This window comes from Macaca mulatta, chromosome 1 (genome assembly GCF_049350105.2).
Source record: "Macaca mulatta isolate MMU2019108-1 chromosome 1, T2T-MMU8v2.0, whole genome shotgun sequence".
Taxonomy (NCBI): Eukaryota; Metazoa; Chordata; class Mammalia; order Primates; family Cercopithecidae; genus Macaca; species Macaca mulatta.
In genome coordinates, this window is record NC_133406.1 from 142,102,213 (window position 1) to 142,112,599 (window position 10,387).

Genomic DNA, 10,387 nt, shown 5'->3' on the forward strand with positions numbered 1-10,387 from the left:
GGAGTTTATAAGGTACACATATATATGTGAAATAATGACTGTAATACAGTGGATGAGGGTAAATGGAATATATTATTGTAAGGTGATGTAGTTTGGATGTTTGTCCCCACGCAAATCTCATGTTGAAATGTAATCTCCAATGTTGGAGGTGGGGTGTGGTGGGAGGTGTTTTGGTTATGGGGGTGGATCCCTCATGACTCGATGTTGTCTTGCAATACTGAATGAGTTCTCATGAGCTTTGGTTGTTTAAAAGTGTGTGGCACCTCCCACTCCTTCTCTCTCTTGCTTTTGCTCCTGTTTCTGCCATTTGACATGCCTACTCCTCCTTCACCTTCTGCTATGATTGGAAGCTTCCTGAGGCCCTCACCCAGAAGCAGATTCTGGCACCATGCTTCCTGTATAGCATGCAGAACTGTGAGCCAATTAGACCTCTTTTATTATACATTTTCCCACCACAGATATTTCTTTACAGCAACACAAGAGTGGCTTAACACATAACTAATTTATATTTTACAGTAATTCATATAATATTAATTCTAACCACACTGTAGTTAGAGATGTGTATTGCAATTCTTAGAGCAACCATTGGCTGAAAGGTCAAAAGGAAATAAAATAGAATGCAAAACATTTGAATACAAAAGGGGAAAAAATACGGGGGCAAAGACCAAATAAAGATGACAGACTCAACCCCATTACATCAATAATTACATTAAATGTAAATGAACTAAACACTTCAACTAAAATCAGAGATTTTTTCAGACCGGATTTTAAAAAGCAAGTACATGTTTTCTACAAGAGATATTCTCTAAATCAATATTTCTTACATACTCCTGTATGTGTAGTACTCTGTAATGCATTTATATCTCAAAAACAGTGTAATAATCTTATCACTTGAAGAAGTTTAAATCCAGTTAGGAGTTGGATAAGAGGAAAATACTATATAGAAACACATAAAGCAGTTAAACTAATCAGATTTTTCTTGAATACAAGACACTGAACAGGTTTTGCTGTTTACACTAATTCTTTTTTTTCTCTGATAGTGGAAATAGCATCCTATTTGTATTGATCCATTTGTAGTAAAATTTATTGATCTTCTTATATTTTTGCTTTGTCTTCTTAGACTACTTCATTTTAGTTAAAATTACCTTCATTTAACTTTCTTATTAACTTCCTATTTTAAATGTTCTATTATATTTACAAGGTGCCAGTTAGGTGTCTTTTAGGCATAATCTGCTCTTCTGTCATTACAATTCTATAACAATATATAACATAGAGGATATGTTCCAGTGCCTTTCTTATTTGTACTTAAATTGCATTAACTCAGAGTTGAACACTAACAATTTTTTAAATGTACTTTATTTTTTAGAAGTTTAACATTTACCAAAAAGTTGATGAGATAGTGCAGAGAGTTCTCATATGCTTTTTTAAAATGTTAATAGCTTTGGTGGTACAAGTAATTTTTCATTACATGCTTGAATTATATAGTGATGAATTCTGAGATTTTAGTGCACTTGATACCCGAGTATTGCACATTGTACATAATGTGTAGTTTTTTTTATCACTGGACCTCTCCCACCTTTCCCCTTCTGAGTCTCTAAGGTCCATTATATGACTCTGCATGCCTTTGTGTACTCATAACTTAGCTCCCACTTATAAGTGAGAACATACAGTTTCTGGTTTTCAATTCCTGTGTTGCTTCACTTAGACTAATGGCCTCCCACCGTATCCAAGTTGCTGAAAAATGCATTATTTCATTCCTTTTAATGGCTGAGTAGTATCCCACATGTATGTATACCACATTTGCTTCATTCACTCATTAGTCGATGGACTCTTAGGTTAGTTCCACATTTTTGCAACTGTGAATTGTGCTGCTATAAACATAGGTGCCTGCACTAACTTTTGCCTGTTATTAACTTCTTATAAGAGTTTTGTTCATTTGTTACAGTTAGTGAACCAATATTGATATATTATTATTAAAGTCCATAGTTTGTTCATATTTCCCTACATTTCCCCGAATCTCCTTTTTTCTGTTTTAGGATCTCATCCAGCATACGATTTTACATTTACTTGTCATATCTATAAGCTCCTCTTGGTGTGACAGATTCTCTAATTTCCCTTGTTTTTAATGACCTTGACAAGTTTTGAGGAATATTGGTCAGGTATTTCATAAAATGCTCCTCAAATGAAATTTGTCTGACATTTATCTCAAAATTAGACTTGGGTTACAAGTTTGAAGTAGGAAGATCACAAAAGTAAAGTTACCATTTTCATCATCTTACATCAAGAATACATATTATCAATGTGCTTTATCACTGTTGATGCTAACCTTGATCACCTGGCTGAGGTAGTGTCTATCATGTTTCTCCAAGGCTAAGTTACTCCCATACTGTACTGTTTGGAAGGCAGTCACAGTGCACAGCCCACACTTAGGAGTATGAAGTTGTGGTTCCCCTTTGTATCAGTTAGGATTCTCCAGAGAAACAGAACCAACATGTATGTGTATGCACTTATATTTATACATGAATATTTATAATTTATATGTTTTCACATATATTTAAAGAATACATGTTTATACACATACATACATATATACACAACTCCTTAAAATAAATATGCATGAAAATACAAATTATAATATACACAGTTGACTTTAGAACAATATGGGTTTGAACTGATCAAATCCACTTACACACAGATTTTTTTCAACCAAATGCAGACTGAAAATACAGTTTTCCAGAGATGTGAAACCCAAGTAGATGGAGGGCCAAGTTTTCACATATTTGTTTCTACAGAGTTGACTACAGTACTTGAGTATGTGCAGATTTTGCCATATGTGAGGGGTCCTGGAACCTATACCCCAAGTATTGGAACAAATGCCCCAAGGGACAACTGGAGCAGGAGTGAGTGAGAGAGATGACAAGAGAGGGGGGAGGGTTGATTGATTCATTTTAGGGAATTGTCTCACAAAGTTATGGTGGCTCACAAGTCTAAAACCACAAAGCAGACCAGCAGGATGGAAACTCACAGAGGATTTCTACATTACAGTCTTGAGGCAGAATTCCTTCATCTTTGCGAAACCTCAGTTTTTGCTGTTAAGGCCTCCAACTGACTGGAGGGAGCCCACCCACATTACTGGGGGTGATATCGCTTACATTAAGCCAATTGTTAATCATATCTACAAAACACCTTTACAGTCACATGGGGACTGTCATTTGATGAAACTACTGGGCAACATATCCTAGTCAAGTTGACACATAAAATTTAACCATCACAACCTCCTTGAGTGTGCTGTATCCGCATAAATTATTTGGAATTGTTCTTCTGAGGGCTTTGTCTCCTCTCCCCTTTTTATTTATTGACTTATTTATTTATATCAACATGGACACCAGAATATCTATTTATATTTGGAGTTATAATACAACACTCATTAATTTATTTTGTTGCTCAAATTGTTTTAGCTTTGGCCATGGGAAAGTCTTGATTTGCCCCTGGGGCCCTTTGACATACTTCCACCATTTATTTTACATTTTTTAGCACTTCCTTACTGTTTAGCACAAGATGCTCCAGGTTCATCTTGTATACATTCTTCCCAGACCTATAATCAGCCATTTCTTTAAAGACCCCTGGTTTATGTTATTGAAGAATGGTATTAGAAACCAAGATCCCAGTGCCAGAAGTGATCATTGCTACTGGTGTTTCACTACTTTTAGGCTTTCTCAGTGGAGGGAGCAAGGAAATATGTGCCTGTATACTAAACCATGTATAAACTCATATCTATAATATTTCTATACATAACCATCTGTGCCTATATTAAGCTAAACATAAGTTCACACTGATGTCACCAACTCTAATTTATTATCACATGAATCATTGTAGCTTCATCCCCTTGCTTCCACTCCGACAGTGAGATACCTGGCTCTCACCATCCACCATTAACATAATTGTTCCATTCATATATATATATATATATATATACACACACAAACACAGACACACATATACATACACATCTACAGATATATACACACACACACATATATATACACACACACACACACCAGTATCAGAATTGTCAACCCTTACCTGATGAGAAACAGTTTTATCAACTAGAATATAGTGATTACATGCAAGTACTTTTTATTTTAGTCTTACGGAGTCTACATATTTCCAAAGTTACTTTTCTTCCTAACTTATTTACTGAGATTGTTACATATATTAGTAACACAGTTAGACTCTTTTTCCCATTACCATCACATTCATCCTGGGGTACACTAAATCCTAAATGACTTTTTAAAATTTGCACCCTTTAAGATTCACTTCTTGTGATACAAAATTTAATGGGTTTTGAAAAATACATAAGGCCATGTATACACCATTACAATTATCAAACTGCATGGTGTCATCACCCTAAAAATTTCTGTATTCTTTATTTAATCTTCTCTCCTTTCTCCCAAATCCGCAGGAACCACTGAGCTTTTACAGTTACCTAGTTTTGCCTTTTCCAGAATATCATGTCATTGAGATCATACAGTATGTATTCTAAAAGAAGACTGGCTTCTTTATTTAACGATGTGGATTTAAGCTTCACCTATGCTTAACAGCTTATTTCGTTTTACAGCTGATCAATGTTCTATTGTATGGACATACCATCATTTATCCATTCACTTACTGAAGGATACCTTGGTCACTTCCAGTTGTTAGCAATTATGAGAAAACTTCTATAAACATTTGCCTACAGGTTTTATGTGGACAAAAATTTTCCAATCAGTTAAGTAAATACCTACAACTACAATTGCTGGAGAATATGTTAACATTATGTGTGGCTTTGTAAGAAATCACCAAGCTGTCTTCCAAAGTGGATATACTATTTTGTATTCCAATTAGCAATGGATGATAGTTTCCTTTCCCTCACCAGCACTTAGTATTGTCAGGTTTTTGTTTTCTGCATTTAATTTTAGCCATTTAATAGGTGAATTCTGGGGTTAATTTGCAATCCCCTAAGGACGGGATGTTCAGCATCTTTTCATATGATGTTTTTGCAATTTGTGCATCTTCTATGGTAATGTGTCTATTTAGATCTTTGCCCACTTTGTAATTAGGCTATTAGTTTTCTTATGATTGAGTTTTAAAAGTTCTTTGTGGTAATCAGTTTTAATTTTAATAATGTTTTGATGCCTACTGGAGAAACTCACAGCAATCATGATTGTCTATTATCTAATTCTACATTTGGAGTTTTTTAAATTTAATAACTGTTTAATATGATGTGCCTACCACCAAGAACCTTTCAGTAATATTTTTGAACATACAAATGATTATTTCATTCCTAATTGCCCAACCATGAAATACCAAACTCCCTGCCTTCTTAATAGTTTATCTTTTCTTCACTAAGGAAATACTGTTCAGCCTATAAAATTTCGGCTGTTCCAATACTTGGGTATTGTATACTTCCAGCCAAACAGCCTTGAAAGAAAAGCAGAGTAGAATTATGGTTTGTGTCTGGCAGTAACAATCACAGGAGACTTTTTTCTCACAGAAAAAAAAAAAATCAAGAAAGACAGAGGTTCACAAATGGAGACAGTTATTCACCAAGTAGCTCTTCAGCCACAAATAATCCATATTTTGATGATTTCATATTTTACAGTCCCCCAAATAATACCTTAAAGTGCTTCACTTTTTATCCACATCCTCATAAATCACTCTTGCCTCAAACTGCAAAAACGGTAGGGGAAAAATACACCGGTTGTTTTTCTAAATTTTTGCTTATTTTCTGGCCTGTGAGAGACTGGGGGAAACTTTTCTGGACATCTTTTACAAGGCATAAGAGACAGTGTAGCAAAGTGGTTAGAAGTCCAGGCTTTGAGCCAGACTGCTTGGGCTCTTACCCGCTCCGTAGCACTGAAGTCATAGCAGCCTGCAGAAAATTCCTTGACTTCCTCGTATCCCAGGTCCTTTATCTCTAAAATAAAGAGAATAATGATATCTACTTCCCAGAGCTGACAGGAGAATTAAATTAGTTAACACTTTGTTATAGAAAGAGAATAGTACTTAAAATCTGAAGTAGAAAAGCTGAATGTATTCTATCCGGAAGTAAGATCTATGCTGGTCAGGCATAGGCTCATTGAGCAAAGCAAACTGTTGAACATTTATTAGGGTACTTGAGAAATGCATGATTTGCAGATGTCTTAGTTACAAAGGCAGGAGTTCTCTAAATCTCTCTTGGAAGTGTGGTTTGTGTTGTAGTAGCGGACTAATATCAGTCTCAGCTTTAAAAGTATATTCACTGGCGTAAGTCCACTACTGATTGACCAGCTTTGAAGACTATCATTTGTTGGCTGGCTTTCAGAGATGTGTTAAATGAAACAAATTGTCATTTATTCATTAAATAAGTTTGAAACCAGTTCTGATATATACTTATTATCGTGGTTAAACTGTCTCTTCTTTACTACATGCTTGAGGAATTACTCGTTTTTTAACTTAGATGCCATACAAATAATAAGTACTCAGTTAATGTTAGCTACTATTGTGTAGGGAGTTGATTTGGTTAATAATGAATAGTTGGGTACAATACATCTTTAGCATATTTTTATTTCTGAGTCACAAATTTCTAATTGCAAAAAGCGTGAAGAATTTAAGAATCTGACTTACAGCCTCCTCCATCATTCTAATAAGTGCAGTAGCCCTATACACTGAAACAGCTACTATTTTCATTCAGAAATGCAGGACTGTACAAATGAATGGGCAGGAAGAAAGGTGGAAAATTGTCATAAGTAAGTAGTATCATGAATTAGAACATGCGATATGCTACATTTATGAGATATCCTCTACCTGCACTCTGTGTGGAGAGCAGAGATGTGGTTTCCTTTGGGGAATCCCCACGCACACTGAGGCCATTCTAAACATGTCTGAAGGAAAGGGCTCTGCAAAGCCAGAACGTATACTAAAGCTGCAGAGCAGATAGTAGGGCCAAATGTATGGTCTGTCTTTGTATATTGTCTTATTTGTGTATGTAAACTTCATTCTATGAGTAAGGTACAAATTGAATCTTTTACTTCTTTGTCTACATTTTTTCAAAAACAGTTAATGAAACCTTGTGGGATACAAATGGGGTGAACCACGTATAGCAGAGCTTACTACATCTGCATCATATCCCAAAGTCCTTATGACTCTTGCGTAAGTTGAGCATTATTTTTTCTTCTTGTTCTTCTTTTGTACTCAAATACTGAAATGCACTCATATATTGAGATGTACTCTATAAATCTTTTTCAATAGTTTCTAACTAATAATCCTCTTACCATTGAAATGTACATTAATATTTCCACTTTTCAGAGAGTAAGAAAAATTAGAGCTATATGTCTAGTGTTAATCTTCTAATAAATTACACAAATCTGAAAAGAGTCGACTTTTTTTCTCTTACCGTTGTGAGGAAATCAATACATTTCATCTTCTTCTTTGGAAAAACATTCCCCGAAGAATTCCCTCCAAAAAAAGTTGAGGCTTCCTTATCATTTTGCATAATAATCTATGTATAAAATTACAACTTGATATCACAAGTTGTTAGCCATCCATAAACAATTAAGTATGACTTTAAAAAGAGAGAGAAATGGCTTGACTCTGCAATATAAGACAATTCTAAATCATTTCCCCATTAACATATGTGTATGTGGTGAGTGATAATGAATGTCTAAGGTGATGAAACATAACTATGATTCAGTGAGGTGTTGTCAAGATTTTTTTAAAATTTCCAATTAGTGTTTGGAGAGCTTTCACTACAATGTCATCAGCTACAGGCCTGTGTGAAGGCATTTTCACTGCTGACGAAACCAGAAAAATATCATGTCTTTCCAAGACTTACAAAAAGTGAGAAATGTAATGTTGCACACAGACTTTTTCAGGATGGAAAATGACATTTTAAAAAACTTAACTCTTGTTCCACTGACTTTGCATTAACTCTTCTAGGCCATCACTGCTACTCATTAGGAAGGTGGGACTTAATGAGATAAAATATATTTTTCCATCTTAAATTAAAACTGTTTGCCTTATTATTAATTTAGATTTTGCTGATTTTATAGACAAATTTTAGCTTATCCCTAATGGGGCAACCATATAAGGAGTTGGTGTCTAATAGATCACGAAGAATTTCTTTGATTTTAGAAGAAGCTAGCTCTCACGTACCCTTTTATGTTTCTAAAGCTTGCCTAGATAGCTAGCTGTTGGCTATTCCCCAGGTGTCGCAGACCGCAGACTAGACTCCTAGTGAGAAAGAAAAGCAAAACAAAATATCACCTATTTACCAAGCGAATAATTACATAAATATGCCTATGTCAATATTTCTCTTTAATCCAACAATATATAATCAAATATAACAAAAAATGATTTTAGAGAAAATCCAATGATTTGGCAAAACATTTCATTTTCATATTATTTCAAATATTATTTTGTAATATGCAAATTGAAGTAAGTTATTAGGGATTTATTTCTTAATCTAAATGTCTCAATTCTACTTTCTAACCCTATTCCAATCTCTCTTCCCTTTGCTACATTATTAGTTAAATGCTGAATAGGTTAGCATTCTTCAAGAATAAGATGTGATTTTATATTATACTTGAATAAGATAGCAAAAAATAGGACCTTATTACAATATTATATAATTTTAAAGAACACATTCAAACCTTTCAATCAACAAGTGTATACTAATACTTAAAAGTGTTTAGCACTGAAATCCATGTGATGCCGCATCTCTTATTTCTCAGAGCTTATAAAATAGAGAGCAATAACAAACACATATGGATGAAATAGTTCAGCGATAATGCAAGGCAGTATGTCCATAATCACCATAAAGAAAGATAAGTAAGTCAAATACTGTCATTTCTTTAAGCAGCCTAGAAAAGTACCAAAATATAACAGGAAGGAAAGTGAAGGGCCTCAAATCATGGTTGCTTGTAACTAGTTAACCTTTCTGAAATTCAATTTCTTCTTGTTGTACCATGCACAGGTATATGTTCATAGTTTCTGAGGTCCCTAAAAAAAGGTAGATCGATTGAAACTGGAAGACTCAGAGAAGCTGAACAAAGGAATTAGAATTTCAACTGCATCAAGAAAGTTGAAAAAGATTCGATTAGTGAGAAGGAATAACAGGAAATGGGATCACTATGAAGAAAATCTGGAAATAAAAGCAGAAAATGCCATGGTCAGAAGATAGTGACAAACGTAGAATGAAAATGAAGGTGGATTGATAGAGAAAGGCTAAGATACAGAAGTTAAAGGCCATGCTGAGGATTTGAACTTTTTCTGTAAGATGTACAGAAACACTGGAGATTTTTTAGCAGGGCAGTGATAAAATCTCTCATTTAAGACTACTAATCATATGTAATGGGTTGATTGGAGAGGAAAGACCAGGAGATAAATGAAAGAATAATTGTCTTTGTGTGAACATAAAGAACCAGAGTAAGGTGATAGAAATGAGGATGTACATGAGGCATTGACATTGGAAAATATTTAAGAAAGAAGACAGAGTGTCTGGTGACTGATGGGAAGGTGCTGAAAGAGAAGGGAGAGTCAGGAATGCCTCCAAATTTTTATTGTGGGTATATGAAAGAAGGGTGATTGCACAGAGGAAACAGGGGAAAGGAGTATGGGGAGGCAGGGAATGGTCATCAAAAAATCATGAATCTTCATTTAACTAACAATCTCTGTCTCTATGCAATTTTAAGAAGTGGCTTAGAAAAAGTCAATCTATATTAATTAGGAAGTAATTATGGAAATTCTGAGGAGTCTTGGTAGAGGTGCAAGGCCAAGCAAAAATTTGTAATATCTTTAGCAAATTTCTGCTTACAGGTTTGAAAGAGGTGCATATATTTTTTTTTTCTTGAACCATGGGAAAAGGTATTTTTCCAGTATAAAATCGCTTTTGGCAACAATTACACTGATAAATTTCATTAATTTAAATCATTCTTTCATAAGCATTCTGACTGCAAAAAAAATCAAGTTAAAACTTGGCTCATAGCTGACTACTTACTACATATAGCATATATTTTGTTAAGCTAAAATAAATCTACATAATTAAGTTTACTAGCAACTTGTGCCATTATATTTTGTCAAAACCAAGAGGTGACATGCAATTAAACTTACTTGGCTTTGTAACTTTTCCTGTTAAGATAGGTCTTTTAAACATGTCACTGGCAACTTTTCTCAGAAGCAGGATTTTGATCTTGTAGAAGCAAATACATACTTGAGAAAACGATATTTGTTAGCACAGAATCTTATTACTTTGTCTTAATGAGACCCAGTCAGTGTTTACTGAGTAGAATTTATTCAATATACGAACATGAATGCAATTATGCTCTCTACTTGACAGTTAAATGATCCCCTTACCTAAGAAGGCCTCTTA